Genomic DNA, 20,601 nt, shown 5'->3' with positions numbered 1-20,601 from the left:
TTAACATGCGTAATACAAGTTGAAAGAAAAAAGTTAGTGAGGGAGTGATACCTGATCTGTGCTAAATTAAGGACTTGGCGGCCGCTGCACAATTTGTAAAACACACTTGCAAAACGGGTTCTGTAAAAGTAGTGTTAGAGGGAACTGTTTTATACCAGGAGTTTTTTTCCTATAGAGCGTACAATTTTAAACAACTTTTCATTTTACTTTTGTAATCAATTTTGCTTTCCTCTCTTAGAGCAAGTTTACAAGTCGCTCATTATGAGTTTTACGCACCCAATATGGTCTTTTCGCAATCAATTTCCATTGTGCAGTTATTACAAGTCTTGAAAAATCGTGATTGTGCGCACGCCTTTGCCTTTTATGCAACAATCCTTTACGCGCTTGAAGAACTGTAGTTAACAGTTTTGCGCAGCATAAATGTTTCACAAAACACTTCAAAAATACTTTACAAAGTACAGTTACACTTATATTAATACTTATTTTAAAAGAAATCTTGCACACAAAAGTTATAAGGGCTTAATGATAGGAGATCACAGGGATTTTACATTGACATTCATACACATACATAGAGAAACATGCATTTATCTGTATAGAGATATGTTTAACTATGGAGATAATGAAAATATTTTACATTACAATTGTATGCACAATAAACAATTGTGCATACAATTTTCACATATAGATCTCGAGATATCTAGACAGATATATATATATATATATTCATATACATATCTCACAATAAATAGATATATCCGTCCAAAAAACATCACATATATAGTGAAATATTTATTTGTAAATAAATAAAACATATTCCGTTATGAAAACATTTTCGCAATATGAAATATTCGCATTTTCATGTACATTTTTCGAGTAGAAAATGTCATGGGCTTTGCGCAACAGATTAGGGTTTTAGTGTTTGTTTTCTATTTGTCTTCTCCATTGACTTCGATGGGGAATACGTGAACATGCATGCAATTTGACTGTTTGGATTACGCTGCTTAATGCACACGCAAAATAAGTTATTTTGCAACTTCTAATAGCTGTGCAACCCCAAATGCGAAAAAGCCATAAGGCATGCAGTGTTTTCGCAACTGATTTGCCGCGCGACTTGTAATCTTGCTCTTAGTTTCCTTTGTTGAAAGAACATCAATGCACTACTGGGAGCCAATGAAAAGAGGCATATATGCGCAGCCACCAATAAGCAGCTAGCTCCCAGGAGTGCCTTGCTGGTACTGAGCCTACCTATGCATTCTTTTCAGCAAAGAGAACTAAGCAAATCAGATAATCAATGTATATTGGAAAGTTTTTTAAAATGGCATGCTCTATGTGAATCATGAAAGAAAACTTTTGGGTTTCATATCCCATTAAGAAGGTGTTTTACTGAGGCCAGTACCCTATGGGCTAGATTTATCAAGCCCCTGCGGCAGCAAGTTCTCACAAGAACTTGCTCGCCGCGATTTATCAAGCAGCGGTCACCAGACCGCTGCTTCCCTAACATCTTCACCACATCTATTCTGGCAAAATTCAATCTCCTCGGGAGCGGGATTCAATTTCCTCGGGGCGGGATTGCACGCGAGCGCAAAATTGCGCTCGTGTGCAATGTTAATTACCTGCGGGTAATTGCGCCCCGCCACAGGCGAGCTGAGGCGTACAGGGGCGTGTATACGCGCCCCTCTACGCCTCAGGGTTGATAAATCTAGCCCTATGTGTGATGTGTGGAAGAAGCTAATGTTTGCGAGACAGATTCAGCACCATTGATAATAATAGAGTTGATCTGGCAGCTGGTAGCTGTGATATTTATGGATTCTACAGCATACGCTGTCGGCATTTATCATTGCACAAGCAGTTCTTGTGAACTGCTGGTGCAATGCCGCCCCCTGCAGATTGGCCGCTAGCAGGGGGTGTCAATCAGCCAGATCATATAGTATCGTGCGGATTGATGTCCGCAGCCTCAGAGCAGACGGACCAGTTATGGAGCAGTGGTCTTTAGGTCGCTGCTTCATAACTGCTGTTTGGAAACAGGGGCATTAAGCTCCATTCGGAGATTTATAATTCGGCCCCAAGGTGTTTTCAGCAAAAAAAATGTTATTCACACACAAGTTTTATTGAATCAAGACCATCATTACAATTGTCATTACTGACATATAATTACTAATAATTAAAGGGGCGTGAAAGTCAAAATTAAACTTTCATGATTTAGATCGAGCAAATAGTCTAATTTACTTCTATTATAACATTTCTTTTGTTTGCTGGGTATCCTGCTACAGAGTTTATCTTTGTAGGGGCGTGCACATGCCCTGAGAATTATATGGCAGCTTTGTTTGCAGCAGTGTTATAAATATAAAGCTGAAATCCTGTGCACACTCCTGAGCTTACCTAGGTATGCTCTTCAACAAAGGACAAGCCAAGATAGTTTAATTGTGACTTGTATATTCATTTATGTCCCTTTAATGATTAAGTGGAAAAAAAACTATATTCCAATACATTAGGAAGTTAGGTAGCACCAATACTTAAAGGGATATGATACACACATTTTTCCTTTCATGCAAAACTGGGGAATGGGTAATAAAGGGAATATCTACCTTTTTAAACAATAAAAATGATGGAGCAGACTGTCCCTTTAAACAGCTAATGAAACTTTAGAAAAAACATCTACATTTTATTCTCAAACTAATCTTTTCTTTGAATTTATCATTATATCTAGCATTTATTTTGTGTTTAATGTCCCTTTAACTCTTCTGATACTCTGTTTAGCGATTCCTAATCAATGATATTGCAGATATATTTCATTATAATCAAGTGCTCTAGACTGCGTTCTTTAGCGCACTCGCACCAATACAGTCACATATTGTGCAGGAAGTATTCGTGAACAGGGTGTTAGTATTTGTAGATTCCCAGAAAGATCTTCAAGTAGCCCTCAATAGGGGTAAAAGGCATCAGTATGAAAACACAACTAGCTGTATTGAAAGTCTATTAAACACCTGGGTGTATATGACCCGTAACAGCAAAGCTTTTCATACATATTTTGCACTAGCTTAGCACTTATTTTCTGGCAACTAAACTGCATCAAGTTAACCATTTTGATTTAATTTTGATGACATCATAATTAGAAACACTTTGAAACCAAACAAGAGGTTGATTACAATATTGCTGTCTTGTTGGCTTCAACATGATAACTTATAATGTTAACATTGCAGAATATTAACTCAGTATACACATATCAAGAACATGTTTACCAAACAGGTTTTCTAGATGATTTGGTTGTTATTTCTGGTTTCTCACATTTCTATCAGTTCTTCACTGCTGCGCTAGACATGACGTACTTGGCCAATTAATACAATTTATATGTGAATTTCAGAAAAGCCCTTTAGAGTATAATTGTAATGAGATAAAAACTGAGCCTCACAGTATCTAGACAATTATTTTATAGTTTATCCAGTAAGGCGTCCACGGCTATTTATGGTTCATCTTTAAAACCAGTGTTCCAATCAAACATACATATACCTCTAACACTTTGTATTTTTAGCCTGTGTTTTAAGACATAGGGGCCTATTTATCAAGCCGTCAACCGCAAATACGCTGGAATTCCGCAGCGTAATTGTGGTGAGCTTAATTCCCCTTATTTATCAAACCCTACAGACCGGCAAAAGTAGAAATTTGTGACGTAACATACGATCCGCCGGTCTCAGTCCGACATAGATCGATGCTTACGTCACTACAGATGTTCCAAATGCAAATTCGGCACTATCTGACTACTTTTGTAAGTTAACAAATTTCTACCAGGTACGCTTGGCACTATTCTGGCCCAGCGTACCTGGTTTTCAATCCGCCGCCCTGGAGGCGGCGGATTCCATAGGAATCAATGGGAGTCTGAAAGCAGAGAAAGCTCATGTTCGCTGCTGCCCTATATCCCATTGATTTCTATGGGAGAATAAAGTTATGTTTACATCTAACACCCTAACATATACCCCGAGTCTAAACACCCCTAATCTGCCGCCCCCTACACCGCCGCCACCTACATTATACTTATTAACCCATATTCAGCCACCCCTGACACCGCCGCCACCTACATTATACTTATTAACCCCTAAGCTGCCACACCAACACCGCCGCCACCAACATTTTGTTATTAACCCCTAATCAGCCCCCCCTACACCGCTGCCACCTACATTATGTTATTAACCCCTAATCTGCCGTCCCCAACGTCGCCGCCACTATATTAAATTTATTAACCCCTAAACCTAAGTCTAACCCTAACACCCCCTAACTTAAATCTAATTTAAATAAATATAAATAAAATTCCTATCATTAACTACATTATTCCATAGGTTATCAATAGGTTATCAGCAAGAACAACAACCACCTAAAAAGATCGTAGTGAGTGGTATGATATCTAATCAGAATAAGAAGAATTCTGAGTTTAGAAGTGAAAATACTAATGTTTACCATAACAGTATACCTAGAAGATTTGAGGATAAGAGATATGGATATCATTCAGTCTATAGCCATCAAAACAGATATGAGGTTCTAGGAGATAGAGAAAGAGATATAAGGAATGAGGGAGCGAGACCAAAAGTATATGAGGAATATTCCAAAAACTCAATACCAGCCCATGACGATAAATATAGGAATTCTGCACCAGCTTTTAGGATCCCCACGAAGACAAATAAAATGGAAATCACAGACAGGGGGGAGGGAAGAAAGGGATCAGAGATGGGATCAGAATTGGAGAGTGGAGAGGAAACCCCAAATATTGGAGGTACAGAACCAGCGAAAAAGAAGATACAGCCAAAGAGAGTATGTAGAGCAGGGAAAAGAAAACAATATAAAAATTGCAAGAGTATACTAAGGGACAAAAATGAAGCTAGTATATATAATTTATCATCATATACTATAGATAGTGGAAGTATGTCAGTACTAAGTAAGGGGCTATCTTTTGCCCCTAAAAATAACTTAGATATGTTCCAGGTATTCATTGATTTCCAGAGATTCATCAGAAATGTTACACTGAAGAGATACTTTGCTCAGAAAAATACACAGACTGTGGCCAGATATAAAAGTGAATTACAAATTGATGATGTAGAGACTCTGGAAAGCATGAATTCATTATTAGATACTGAACCTACAACTGAATCAAGTGATATTTACATACACAGTGATAAAAAAGCTAAATCTACTTTCTACCCTATTTTTGCTCAGGGAGAATATATTAAAACTTTTAAAAATCTGGTTGAAAAAGAATTAGAAATATTGCCAGCCAATGGAGAATTTAAAGACAATCTGAACACATTTGAAAGGAACAGCTTGAATAAATTAATGAAGAATAGGGATATCACTATCCGCCAGGCCGATAAAGGTGGGGGGATAGTGATACAAGATCGGGAAGTTTATGTCACTGAGGCATTGAGATTACTCAGTGATTCAACTACATATATAAAATTAAGGGGTGATCCGACTAAAGTGTTTCTACAAGAATTAAAAGGTGTTCTGAATATAGGAGTAGACGAAAAAATCTTAACTAAGGATGAGTTTAATTTTTTATGTAATGAACACCCTAAGTTGGCTGTGATGTATCATTTGCCAAAAATACATGTGTACCCTGAATCCACCGGGTAGACCTATTGCATCAGGCATTGATTCATTAACAGCCAACTTATCAAGTTATATTGATTACTATTTAAAACCAATTGGTCTTTCAACTTAAATCATACCTTAGAGATAGTGCACATCTGATACAGGAATTAAGAGATTTTGAATGGAATAGTGAAATGAGGTTAATCACTTGTGATGTAACCTCATTGTACACTATCATTCAACATTCCCTTGGAATTAAAGCGTGTACATATTTTTTGAAGAAAAATGGAATATTTCCAGATCACCAAATAAAGTTTCTAGAATGCTGTATCAGATATGTTTTAGAACATAATTATTTTTCATTTGAAAGAGATTTTTACCATCAGATATACGGCACTGCGACGGGGACTAAATTTGCCCCATCGTATGCAGATTTATTTATGGGTCTCTTCGAAGATGAATTCATTTGGAAAGATGGCCCTTATAAAGATAAATTCATTTTTTATAAACATTTTATAGATGATGTTTTTATAATTTGGGAGGGTACAGAGAATGAAGCTGCAAATTTTATTGATTTTTTAAATTCTAATAATTTTAATGTAAAATTTGTAGGAAATATCCAAACACAAGAGATTGAATTCCTTGAGTTATTACTATTCACAGAAGGTAACAGGATACTTACTAAAAATTATAGAAAAAAAGTTGATAGTAATAGTTTATTACATGCGAAAAGTGGCCATTACAAGAAATGGGTACAGAACATTCCGAAAAGTCAATTTGTGCGGATAAAAAGGAATTGTTCAAAACAGATGGATTATAATAGTAAAGCAGAGGTTCTGAAAGATAAATTAATCTGTAAGGCTCATAATAGAGAACATCTTATGAAAATAATGGATGAAGTTGACCAGGTAGATAGGGAGGTTCTATTAAATAAGAAGAAAGATAGGTCATGTAACCAAGAAAAACAAACTGTGAAATTTGTCACTACATATGGTGAAGGTATCATGAATGTGAAGAAAATATTACAGAAATACTGGCCAATACTAAAAGGGGATCCTTTGTTAAAAGAGGACCTAGATACAAAACCAAATGTGGTGTACAGGAAAAATACAAATTTAAAGAATCTTCTGGCTCCTAGTAAACTTAGAGAGAATAACTCAAGTAGAAGTAATTTTAATGATAATAGTAACAGTCTTAAGGGCACATATAGGTGTCATAAAGCAAGATGCCCTATGTGCAAATGTATTGACAAGGAAAGATCAATTTTCAGATCAGTGACAACAGGAATTTAAAGTGAAACAGTTTATTACCTGTAAAAGTACATATAAAGTTTATTTGCTGGAGTGCGGCTGTGGATTAAAGTATGTAGGTCGCACGAAAAGAAGTCTTTCTAAGAGATATGGTGAGCATGTTTATAACATAAAGAAACCCATTTTAAAACATAGTGTACCCATTCATTATTCTCAGAGACATGCATGTGATCTCAAGTGCCTGACTGTGAAGGGTATTGAAATGGTTAAACCTAACCCTAGAGGTGGTGACAGATTTTTGGACCTTAGGCGCAGAGAGACCTTTTGGATTTATAAATTGGGGACTCTCGCACCTAATGGTCTAAATGTAGATTTAGATGTAGCAGCGTTCAGTATCTGAAAATAATATTATTGTTGGAAGTTACTCCTCTTTATTTAATTATATAGGCCTGTACTGTGGATGTTATGGATAGTTGAAGTAGGATGTGATTATCTTTAAATACATTCATTGTAGGTTAGATAGACTACACTTAATATATTTTTATAGTGTTAAGGTATGAAATTGTTCTTTTTAAAAAAAAAAAAAAAATTTAGCCTTGCGTGTAGATATATTAAATATATATGTTATATATAATTTTAGGAATTATGGTAGTATGAAGTAGTGTATTTTAATATCTATTTATTGATTTTTTTATAGTAATCAAATTCTTAATTTATAGAAACAATAAAGTAATGAAATGAGGATATAGGGATTTTAACTAGTAAGGAATTTTTAATTGTGTGAAGAATCAATTCATATATGCTCTTAAGTGCAATATGATATTGTAATAACCTGTGGACATATTGTTATAGTAACACACAGAGTTGTAATGTAGTGTTTGGTCAGCAGATGGCGCAATTGCATTAAGTATAAATAATGTTAGTTTGGGAGCTAAGGATATTCATCCTCTTGAGAAAGCGCCCAGCAGGGGGCGAGAAACGCGTTGAGGCAAGGTACCTGTCAGCACAGCCAGATTTGAGTCAGCTGGAGTCGGGTGGTGACGTCACACGCTGACCGGGGTCATCGTCGATCTGACAATCTAGAGTGTGCTAGCTGGATCACGGACTCATTGTATAATATATATTTTAAAGAAACCTTTATGTGAAAGCTGCATTGCCAGATATTGTGAGTATTTGGAATTTCTTTGTGTTGAATAAACATTGTTTGCATCATACAATATTGCACTATTGGAGTCCCTCTTTTCTTTTGACAGACTGTGCTCTCCTCTTTGGAGTACATTATTCCTTTTTAAAACTAAATACTTACCTATAAAATAAACCCTAAGCTAGCTACAATATAACTAATAGTTACATTATAGCTAGCTTAGGGTTTATTTTTATTTTACAGGTAAGTTTGTATTTATTTTAGCTAGGTAGAATAGTTACTAAATAGTTATTAACGATTCAATAACTACCTAGCTAAAATAAATACAAAAGTACCTGTAAAATAAAATCTAACCTAAGTTACAATAACACCTACACTACAATTAAATACAATTAAATAAATTACATACAATTAACTAAATTATATACAATTATCTAAACTACAAAAAAAACACTAAGTTACAGAAAATAATAAACAAATTACAGAAATTTAAACTAATTACACCTAATCTAATAGCCCTATCAAAATAAAAAAAGCCCCCCCGAAATAAAAAAAACCCTAGCCTAAACTAAACTACCAATAGCCCTTAAAAGGGCCTTTTGCGGGGCATTGCCCCAAAGTAATCAGCTCTTTTACCTGTAAAAAAAATACAAACAACCCCCCCAACAGTAAAACCCACCACCCACACAACCAACCCCCCAAAAAAATCCTAACTAAAAAAACCTAAGCTCCCCATTGCTCTGAAAAGGGCATTTGGATGGGCATTGCCCTTAAAAGGTCAGTTAGCTCTTTTGTGGCCCAAAGCCCTAACCTAAAAATAAAAATACACCCTTAAAAAAACCTAACACTAACCCCCTGAAGATCGACTTACCAGGAGACGTCTTCATCCAAGCCGGGCAGAAGTCTTCATCCAAGCCAGGCAGAAGTGATCCTCCAGACGGCAGAAGTCTTCATCCAGACGGCATCTTCTATCTTCATCCATCCGGCACGGAGCGGGTCCATCTTCAAGACATCCGACGCGGAGCATCCTCTTCGGCCGCCGACTACCCGACGAATGAAAGTTCCTTTAAGTGACGTCATCCAAGATGGCGTACTTTAGATTCCGATTGGCTGATTGAATTCTATCAGCCAATCGGAATTAATGTAGAAAAAATCCTATTGGCTGATGCAATCAGCCAATAGGATTGAAGTTCAATCCTATTGGCTGATTGAAACAGCCAATAGAATGCGAGCTCAATCCTATTGGCTGTTCCAATCAGCCAATAGGATTGAAGTTCAATCCTATTGGCTGATTGCATCAGCCAATAGGATTTTTTCTACATTAATTCCGATTGGCTGATAGCATTATATCAGTCAATCGGAATCTAAGGGACGCCATCTTGGATGACATCACTTAAAGAAACCTTCATTCGTCGGGTAGTCGTCGGGTGGTGACGTCACACGCTGACCGGGGTCATCGTCGATCTGACAATCTAGAGTGTGCTAGCTGGATCACGGACTCATTGTATAATATATATTTTAAAGAAACCTTTATGTGAAAGCTGCATTGCCAGATATTGTGAGTATTTGGAATTTCTTTGTGTTGAATAAACATTGTTTGCATCATACAATATTGCACTATTGGAGTCCCTCTTTTCTTTTGACAGACTGTGCTCTCCTCTTTGGAGTACATTATTCCTTTTTAAAACTAAATACCTATAAAATAAACCCTAAGCTAGCTACAATATAACTAATAGTTACATTATAGCTAGCTTAGGGTTTATTTTTATTTTACAGGTAAGTTTGTATTTATTTTAGCTAGGTAGAATAGTTACTAAATCGTTATTAACTATTTAATTGCTACCTAGCTAAAATAAATACAAAAGTACCTGTAAAATAAAATCTAACCTAAGTTACAATAACACCTACACTACAATTAAATACAATTAAATAAATTACATACAATTAACTAAATTATATACAATTATCTAAACTACAAAAAAAACACTAAGTTACAGAAAATAATAAACAAATTACAGAAATTTAAACTAATTACACCTAATCTAATAGCCCTATCAAAATAAAAAAAGCCCCCCCGAAATAAAAAAAAACCCTAGCCTAAACTAAACTACCAATAGCCCTTAAAAGGGCCTTTTGCGGGGCATTGCCCCAAAGTAATCAGCTCTTTTACCTGTAAAAAAAATACAAACAACCCCCCCAACAGTAAAACCCACCACCCACACAACCAACCCCCCAAAAAAATCCTAACTAAAAAAACCTAAGCTCCCCATTGCTCTGAAAAGGGCATTTGGATGGACATTGCCCTTAAAAGGTCAGTTAGCTCTTTTGTGGCCCAAAGCCCTAACCTAAAAATAAAAATACACCCTTAAAAAAACCTAAAACTAACCCCCTGAAGATCGACTTACCAGGAGACGTCTTCATCCAAGCCGGGCAGAAGTCTTCATCCAAGCCAGGCAGAAGTGATCCTCCAGACGGCAGAAGTCTTCATCCAGACGGCATCTTCTATCTTCATCCATCCGGCACGGAGCGGGTCCATCTTCAAGACATCCGACGCGGAGCATCCTCTTCGGCCGCCGACTACCCGACAAATGAAAATTCCTTTAAGTGACGTCATCCAAGATGGCGTCCTTTAGATTCCGATTGGCTGATTGAATTCTATCAGCCAATCGGAATTAATGTAGAAAAAATCCTATTGGCTGATGCAATCAGCCAATAGGATTGAAGTTCAATCCTATTGGCTGATTGAAACAGCCAATAGAATGCGAGCTCAATCCTATTGGCTGTTCCAATCAGCCAATAGGATTGAAGTTCAATCCTATTGGCTGATTGCATCAGCCAATAGGATTTTTTCTACATTAATTCCGATTGGCTGATAGCATTATATCAGTCAATCGGAATCTAAGGGACGCCATCTTGGATGACATCACTTAAAGAAACCTTCATTCGTCGGGTAGTCGTCGGCCAAAGAGGATGCTCCGCGTCGGATGTCTTGAAGATGGACCCGCTCCGCGCCGGGTGGATGAAGATAGAAGATGCCGTCTGGATGAAGACTTCTGCCGTCTGGAGGACCACTTCTGCCTGGCTTGGATGAAGAAAACTTCTGCCCGTCTGGAGGATCACTTCTGCCCGGCTTGGATGAAGACGTCGATCTTCAGGGGGTTAGTGTTAGGTTTTTTTAAGGGTGTATTGGGTGGGTTTTATTTTTAGGTTAGGGCTTTGGGCCGCAAAAGAGCTAACTGCCCTTTTAAGGGCAATGCCCATCCAGTTGGAGGAAGAAATCTTTCTCAAATTTAAAGTAATTCTTACTGAGACAGTGTTCCATTAGTTCTATGAGAAACTCCAACACAGGGCCAGAATAATAACTGGAGTCCCTCACAATGGATTTGACAGTCTCTAACCCCTCAGAATGTGGGATCACAGTATAGAGACTGTCAACATCCATTGTTACCAAAATATCAGTAGCTTGCAAAGTTGTGTGTTGCTGTAATTTGCAAATCATACTTGAAGAGTCCTGTAGGTAAGAGAATGAATTACAGACCACCGGTTGGAGGTGGTGATCAATAAATACAGCAATGTCAGAGAAAATGGACCCTCTGGCAGACACAATTGGCCGGCCCGGAGGATTAACCAGGCCCTTGTGTATTTTTGGAAGTAAATATAGTATTGGTAATTGGGTGTTCAACACACATAAAATCAAATTCAGATTGAGTGATGATGTTGGACTGTAATGCAAACATAAGAGTTTGATCTATCGACTTTTTAAAGGCCCAAGTGGGGTTTGTAGGAAGCTTCCTATAGGTCTTAAGGTCAGACAATTGCCTCATGGCCTCCAATCTATAATCACTATAATCCTGTACTACTATTGTCATTAGTTAGCGTGTATAGTGCCTGTCTTTCATCAATAGGTAAGTTGGAAAAATTACGTTCATCCAATATCATCTCACAATCATGCCTGAGGAGCCTAGAAAAGCTCTTGAAGGAGGAGTTAGTGGTCTGAGGGTCAAATTTGGATAGAGGTTTGAATTGTCTAAAGTCTGCATTACTAGGAGGTTGGGCATCTTTAAAAATCTCCTAGATATTCAAGTTTCACTGAAACTTATAGATATCAATAGCTGTTTGAAAATTGTCATGTCTGGGGGTAGGTATAAAGGATAACCCCCTATTAAGTAAATTAGTCTCACTTGAAGCTGTCATCAACAACATCAGAAGATGGGGATTGTCCTCTCACAAGTCACCCAAGTGGTGCGGAATAACTCAGAGCCTGAAAAACTCAAACAACAATTCAACACTATGTGCAGCAAGCTCCTGGCAAGAGGATATCTGTCTACTGATATAAACAAAGCAAAAGAAAAACTTGCGTATGAAACACAAATGACCCTACTCAACAGAAATAAATTGCCACAAATGAGAGGGGACTCTAATCTGAATTTTATTACTACCTACACTCCAGCACATGAACCAGTACATAAAGCTATCCACAACAGATGGGACATTATACATACAAACAAACAGTTAAAACAATGGAAGAAGAGACTGCCACGATTGGTATACCATAGAGCACAAAACATTTGTGATATTCTGGTGAAAACAGACCAGAGTGGCTCATACCAAAAGGACACCTGGCTCAAATCCACAAGAATGGGATGCTTCAAGTGTGGGGACTGCATCACCTGCAATGGGATGCTGATTGGTGATACTTTCCAACATCCCCATACCAACAGGAGGTTCAAAATCCGGCATAGGTTGTCGTGCAGTAGCAATTTTGTGATCTATCTACTGATTTGCCCCTGTTCCCTATGCTACATTGGAAAAACTACTACTACCTTCAAGAAGAGGATGGCCAACCATCGCCATGCCATCAGGGAGGCCATTAAGAATGGCACCTCTGAACAGCCGGTGGCCCAACATTTTGCCCTGTACAAACATAATGTTTCTAGTCTGAAGACTATGATTATTGACCATGTGCCTCCCATGAAGAGGGGGGGGGGAGACAGGGGGAGGAAATTATTGCAGATTGAGTCCAGGGGGATCTACACTCTGGACACAGTAGACCCAAGGGGTCTCAACAGCAAGATGGACTTTTGGACGTTTATTGGCTAGAATTTCAGATCTGATGTCGTTGGATTTCCCATATCTGTTTGTGATAGCTGTTCCAGCAGTACTACAAGGGATCCCATTAAGTGACCTTATATACATGTATATGAATGTGTCGTTTTTCATCAGCTGCAGTTTTTAAAAACCTTTTTATCTTTTCAAGCAGTGCATCTGTATAATCATACCCAGGAGCTGTAAAAGTGATTTGTGCAGTTCCACATATGCTAATTAGCCATGTGCGAGTAAGACATACACAGGAGGGGTGTGAGCATGGCTACAACCAATAGTAAAAGAGCAGAGAACCGGAAGGGGCGTGGCCTCGCGGACGCACGCAAATTTGATTGTTTGACATGCCATTCGAAGATACTTAAGGCTGCTTGTTAGGACATGTTTTACTCTGCTTCCCGGATTTTAGGATTACACAACGGTCCTTAAGCTGGGTGATGCCATTTGACAAAGGTGTCAGTGGACACCGAAACGTCATGGGACTGCTTTTAACTTTTTTCAATAAAAGTTACTTTTTACTCAAATCCTTTGGACTGTTCATATTTGACACATGCACCCTAGTATATACTTACCCCAGCCTGGGGTTAAAGAGTGCTTTGTGAAAAAGTGAAGTTAAGCGCTCAAAGCACGGGTATATCTAAGAGATGTGTATTTAAACAAAGGGAACAGTGTCCAGTCTGTAATCAACGAAAAATTAATATATTCATCAAAATAATAATATATAATAATATATAGGAAGGAATATATATATGTATCAGAACAGAGACAGAGGCGTAAATATAGTTCAAATGGAAAATTCCAAAAGGCAATTTATTATACTAGTAAAACAGAGGTGTCTAGATATCTAAAATGATACAATGTAAAACAAAGGGACGTCTCCCTTAATAAATGTATAGATACATATAAAATAAGCATAAAAGAACGATAAGAAAAAGTACTTGCGCTTTGGCGAAAAGTGTACTGATGTCCCAAGATATTAACTTGCCAAGTGACAAGAAAGTAACTGCCAAGTGACAAGAAAGTAACATGTCTTGATAAAGCCTAAGGGCGAAACGCGTTGACTTGACACTGTGCTTTCTGCTATTGATTTTATCCATCATTATTGTTATTTGTTAACAATTTTATGCTTCAAAGGACTTTCCATTTGAATTTCTATGTGCATGCTGGCACCAACTGACAACTAACTCCACCAACTGCTGTGCCGTTTGGCACCAACCTTGCTACAAAGAAACTCCTAGTCGCTACTAGCGACCACAAAACTGACTGTCTCTAAGAATTTCTTAGTCGCTCCCTGCGACCGCCAAGTTCCTCAACAAAGGATAACCCAGTCGCTACCAGCGACCGCAAAGACCATCTTACATATCCTAAGATCCGCTAGTCATTACTAACGACCACCTAATCCTAAACCAAAGAATTCCTTAGTCGCTACTTGCGACCGTCAAGTTCTTCATCAAAGGATAAACCAGTCGCTACCAGCGACCGCAAAGACCAACCTATACTTCTTAAAGATCCTCTAGTCGTTACTAACGACCACCTTATCTTCAACTGGAAGGATCTATATATTTTTCCTAGTCGCTGTTTGCGACCGCCAAGTCCTTCAACAAAGGATAAACTAGTCGCTACTAGCGACCGCAAAGACCCACTTCTAAATTTCAAGATTTTGCTAGTCGTTCCTCACGACAACAAAGCTATCATCTTTCGTGAGCACAAAGATTATCTTCAAATCCCCCAGGATTTCCTTACAGATTTAGGAATTGGGGTTGCCATGGCAACATCACCTACCATTTTAAAACGTGACGTCACGTCACCTTTACATAAAAAGGCGCTCTTTTCTTTCATCCAGTAACGCCAACCACAAAATACAGGCAATTCAAGCCTGCAACTGAACAGTTACTTTCTTGTCACTTGGCAAGTTAATATCTTGGGACATCAGTACACTTTTCGCCAAAGCGCAAGTACTTTTTCTTATCGTTCTTTTATGCTTATTTTATATGTATCTATACATTTATTAAGGGAGACGTCCCTTTGTTTTACATTGTATCATTTTAGATATCTAGACACCTCTGTTTTACTAGTATAATAAATTGCCTTTTGGAATTTTCCATTTGAACTATATTTACGCCTCTGTCTCTGTTCTGATACATATATATATTCCTTCCTATATATTATTATATATTATTATTTTGATGAATATATTAATTTTTCGTTGATTACAGACTGGACACTGTTCCCTTTGTTTAAATACACATCTCTTAGATATACCCGTGCTTTGAGCGCTTAACTTCACTTTTTCACATTGCTTTTACCACTTTGTATTCTTGGAGGGGAATTCACTAGTTAAGCTGGGTACTGTCCTTTAGCGCCTATAATTTCCTTTTTTCTACGTTAAAGAGTGCTTATCCTTCACTTGAACTGTATGCGTGTGTATATATATATATATATATATATGTGTGTGTGTGTGTGTGTGTGTGTGTGTGTGTTGATATGTATGCACTAACCATGAAAAATGCCTTTATGCATTTGTTCAATATAGGGGTCACTGTAAAAAGGCTCAAATCATCATATCAAAATATAAATATATCACAAAATCATTCATTTAAAAGATGGGTTCCATGTCCTTATAGCTGCAAGTGATTGTGATTACGATTGTGATGGCTATAATAACAATTACAAACAGGAACTGATAGCTTCATTTTTTGTGTTTTTGTCTGGGCTCATTGCTTTTTCTTTCTTTGATGTTACTAAAGAAAAGCAAAGTAAAGAAATACAAGTTACAAAAGATGCTAGTTTGTGAAAATGTATATATGATGATATTTGTTTTTTATGTGTTAGGATGTTTTCATTACTTTTACTATCCCAACTCATATTTGATAGGGGTATGATCATGCAGACAGTATCAACATGCGTTGTTACCCGTAAATGACTTTAAAACTTATATTTTTATGTTTATGGTTATTTGTGTTATCCTTATGTTTATGGTTATTTGTGTTATCCTTATGTTTATGGTTATATGTGATATATTTATGTTTATGGTTATATGTATTATCCTTATGTTTATGGTTATATGTGTTATCCTTGTGTTTATGGTTATATGTGATATCCTTATGTTTATGGTTATATGTGTTATCCTTGTGTTTATGGTTATTTGTGTTATCCTTGTGTTTATGGTTATTTGTGTTATCCTTATGTTTATGGTTATTTGTGTTATCCTTGTGTTTATGGTTATTTGTGTTATCCTTGTGTTTATGGTTATACGTGTTATCCTTGTGTTTATGGTTATTTGTGTTATCCTTGTGTTTATGGTTATTTGTGTTATCCTTATGTTTATGGTTATTTGTGTTATCCTTGTGTTTATGGTTATTTGTGTTATCCTTGTGTTTATGGTTATATGTGTTATCCTTATGTTTATGGTTATTTGTGTTATCCTTGTGTTTATGGTTATTTGTGTTATCCTTATGTTTATGGTTATTTGTGTTATCCTTGTGTTTATGGTTATTTGTGTTATCCTTGTGTTTATGGTTATACGTGTTATCCTTGTGTTTATGGTTATTTGTGTTATCCTTATGTTTATGGTTATTTGTGTTATCCTTGTGTTTATGGCTATTTGTGTTATCCTTATATTTATGGTTATATGTGTTATCCTTATGTTTATGGTTATATGTGTTATCCTTATGTTTATGGTTATTTGTTTATTCTTATGTTTATGGTTATATGTGTTTATGGTAATATGTGTTATCCTTGTGTTTATGGTTATATGTGTTATCCTTGTGTTTATGGTTATTTGTGTTATCCTTGTGTTTATGGTTATATGTGTTATCCTTGTGTTTAGGGTTATATGTGTTATCCTTGTGTTTATGGTTATATGTGTTATCCTTGTGTTTATGGTTACATGTGTTATCCTTGTGTTTATGGTTATATGTGTTATACTTATGTTTATGGCTATTTGTGTTATCCTTATGTTTATGGTTATATGTGTTATACTTATGTTTATGGTTATTTGTGTTATCCTTATGTTTATGGTTATTTGTTTATTCTTATGTTTATGGTTATATGTGTTATACTTATTTTTATGGTTATTTGTGTTATCCATGTGTTTATGGTTATATGTGATATCCTTATGTTTATGGTTATTTGTGTTATCCTTATGTTTATGGTTATTTGTTTATTCTTATGTTTATGGTTATATGTGTTATACTTATTTTTATGGTTATTTGTGTTATCCTTGTGTTTGTGGTTATATGTGATATCATTATGTTTATGGTTATTTGTGTTATCCTTATGTTTATGGTTATTTGTGTTATACTTATGTTTATGTCTATATGTGTTATACTTATGTTTATGGTTATATGTGTTATCCTTATGTTTATGGTTATATGTGATATCCTTATGTTTATGGTTATTTGTGATATCCTTATGTTTATGGTTATATGTGATATCCTTATGTTTATGGTTATTTGTGATATCCTTATGTTTATGGTTATATGTGTTATACTTATGTTTATGGTTATTTGTGTTATCCTTATGTTTATGGTTATTTGTGTTATTCTTATGTTTATGGTTATTTGTGATATCCTTATGTTTATGGTTATATGTGTTATACTTATGTTTATGGTTATATGTGCTATCCTTATGTTTATGGTTATTTGTGTTATCCTTATGTTTATGGTTATTTGTGTTATACTTATGTTTATGGTTATTTGTGTTATCCTTATGTTTATGGTTATATGTGTTATACTTATGTTTATGGTTATTTGTTTATTCTTATGTTTATGGTTATATGTGATATCCTTATGTTTATGGTTATTTGTGTTATCCTTATGTTTATGGTTATCTGTGTTATCCTTATGTTTATGGTTATCTGTGATATCCTTATGTTTATGGTTATCTGTGATATCCTTATGTTTATGGTTATATGTGATATACTTATGTTTATGGTTATTTGTGTTATCCTTATGTTTATGGTTATATGTGATATCCTTATGTTTATGGTTATATGTGTTATCCTTATGTTTATGGTTATATGTGTTATCCTTATGTTTATGGTTATATGTGTTATCCTTATGTTTATGGTTATTTGTGGTATCCTTGTGTTTATGGTTATTTGTGTTATCCTTATGTTTATGGTTATTTGTGTTATCCTTATGTTTATGGTTATATGTGATATCCTTATGTTAATGTTAATTTGTGTTATTCTTATGTTTATGGTTATATGTGTTATACTTATGTTTATGGCTATTTGTGTTATTCTTATGTTTATGGCTATTTGCTTTATCCTTATGTTTATGGTTATATGTGATATCCTTATGTTTATGGTTATATGTGTTATTCTTATGTTTATGGTTATTTGTGTTATACTTATGTTTATGGCTATATGTGTTATTCTTATGTTTATGGCTATTTGTGTTATCCTTATGTTTATGGTTATATATGATATCCTTATGTTTATGGTTATATGTGTTATCCTTGTGTTTATGGTTATATGTGTTATCCTTGTGTTTATGGTTATATGTGTTATCCTTGTGTTTATGGTTATATGTGTAATCCTTGTGTTTATGGTTATATGTGTTATCCTTGTGTTTATGGTTATATGTGTTATACTTATGTTTATGGCTATTTGTGTTATCCTTATGTTTATGGTTATATGTGATATCCTTATGTTTATGGTTATTTGTGTTATCCTTATGTTTATGGTTATATGTGATATCCTTATGTTTATGGTTATATGTGTTATACTTATGTTTATGGCTATTTGTGTTATCCTTATGTTTATGGTTATATGTGTTATCCTTATGTTTATGGTTATATGTGTTATCCTTATGTTTATGGTTATATGTGATATCCTTATGTTTATGGTTATTTGTGTTATCCTTATGTTTATGGTTATATGTGGTATCCTTATGTTTATGGTTATATGTGATATCCTTATGTTTATGGTTATTTGTGTTATCCTTATGTTTATGGTTATATGTGATATCCTTATGTTTATGGTTATATGTGATATCCTTGTGTTTATGGTTATTTGTGTTATCCTTATGTTTATGGTTATATGTGTTATACTTATTTGTATTGTTATTTGTGTTATCCTTATGTTTATGGTTATATGTGATATACTTATGTGTATGGTTATATGTGATATCCTTATGTTTATGGTTATTTGTGTTATCCTTATGTTTATGGTTATTTGTGTTATACTTATGTTTATGGCTATATGTGTTATCCTTATGTTTATGGTTATATGTGATATCCTTATGTTTATGGTTATTTGTGATATCCTTATGTATATGGTTGTATGTGCTATCCTTATGTTTATGGTTATTTGTGATATCCTTATGTTTATGGTTATATGTGTTATCCTTATATTTATGGCTATATGTGTTATCCTTATGTTTATGGCTATATGTGTTATACTTATGTTTATGGCTATTTGTGTTATACTTATGTTTATGGTTATTTGTGTTATCCTTATGTTTATGGTTATTTGTGTTATCCTTATGTTTATGGTTATTTGTGTTATTCTTATGTTTATGGTTATATGTGTTAACCTTATGTTTATGGTTATATGTGATATACTTATGTTTATGGTTATATGTGTTATCCTTATGTTTATGGTTATATGTGATATACTTATGTTTATGGTTATTTGTGTTATCCTTATGTTTATGGTTATTTGTGTTATTCTTATGTTTATGGTTATATGTGATATCCTTATGTTTATGGTTATATGTGTTATCCTTATGTTTATGGTTATATGTGATATACTTATGTTTATGGTTATTTGTGTTATCCTTATGTTTATGGTTATTTGTGTTATTCTTATGTTTATGGTTATATGGGCTATCCTTATGTTTATGGTTATATGTGTTATCCTTATGTTTATGGTTATATGTCTTATCCTTGTGTTTATGGTTATATGTGTTATCCTTATGTTTATGGTTATTTGTGTTATACTTATGTTTATGGTTATATATGATATCCTTATGTTTATGGTTATATGTGTTATCCTTATGTTTATGGTTATATGTGTTATTCTTATGTTTATGGTTATATGTGATATCCTAATGTTTATGGTTATATGTGTTATCCTTATGTTTATGGTTATATGTGATATACTTATGTTTATGGTTATATGTGTTATCCTTATGTTTATGGTTACATGTGTTATCCTTATGTTTATGGTTATTTGTGGTATCCTTGTGTTTATGGTTATTTGTGTTATCCTTATGTTTATGGTTATTTGTGTTATCCTTATGTTTATGGTTATTTGTGTTATACTTATGTTTATGGTTATCTGTGTTATCCTTATGTTTATGGTTATTTGTGTTATTCTTATGTTTATGGTTATATGTGTTATACTTATGTTTATGGTTATTTGTGTTATTCTTATGTTTATGGTTATATGTGTTATTCTTATGTTTATGGCTATTTGTGTTATCCTTATGTTTATGGTTATATGTGATATCCTTATGTTTATGGTTATTCGTGTTATCCTAATGTTTATGGTTATATGTGATATCCTTATGTTTATGGTTA

The sequence above is a fragment of the Bombina bombina genome, chromosome 5, assembly GCF_027579735.1.
Source record: "Bombina bombina isolate aBomBom1 chromosome 5, aBomBom1.pri, whole genome shotgun sequence".
Taxonomy (NCBI): domain Eukaryota; kingdom Metazoa; phylum Chordata; class Amphibia; order Anura; family Bombinatoridae; genus Bombina; species Bombina bombina.
Note: the sequence above shows the minus strand (reverse complement) of the source record.